This window comes from Penaeus monodon, chromosome 34 (genome assembly GCF_015228065.2).
Source record: "Penaeus monodon isolate SGIC_2016 chromosome 34, NSTDA_Pmon_1, whole genome shotgun sequence".
Classification (NCBI taxonomy): Eukaryota; Metazoa; Arthropoda; class Malacostraca; order Decapoda; family Penaeidae; genus Penaeus; species Penaeus monodon.
The window spans coordinates 23,731,945-23,732,303 of NC_051419.1; the positions used below are offsets into that span (position 1 = coordinate 23,731,945).

The following is a 359-nucleotide window of genomic DNA, read 5'->3' on the forward strand; positions in this document are numbered from 1 at the left end:
TTTCTAAACTCCGTCCAGACAGTTATCAGAGGCAGTTAAGTCTCCCTGTCAATGGCTCCATAGAAAACGAGGAGAAAAGAAAACGGAGCGCGGACTAGAATTGGTCATGAGGACAGACACACGGCGTCCCTCAAGTGCACGGGCTAGTAATCTCTCTTGCATGAAATATCTTAACACGAGCTAACACGAAATGGAAATTCTGCAATAGATAACACGGGCTTACACGAAATGGGAAATTCTGAACGATATTGCTGATGTGGAGATTAACATCCCTGTGCTCATTGAAGTTGCTACATTGCACAGATAAGGACATGATTAGTACCTTTGGGCGAAGTGATGGAATGGCTGGTATTTCGGGT

At 44.6% G+C, this 359-nt stretch overlaps 1 protein-coding gene across 1 annotated transcript in view; it reads right to left on the reverse strand.

Annotated features, from left to right (window-relative positions):
- Window positions 1-359, reverse strand: part of LOC119594932 — a gene marked incomplete at its 5' end in the record, with an annotated part of 15,007 nt that overhangs the window by 7,537 nt on the left and 7,111 nt on the right.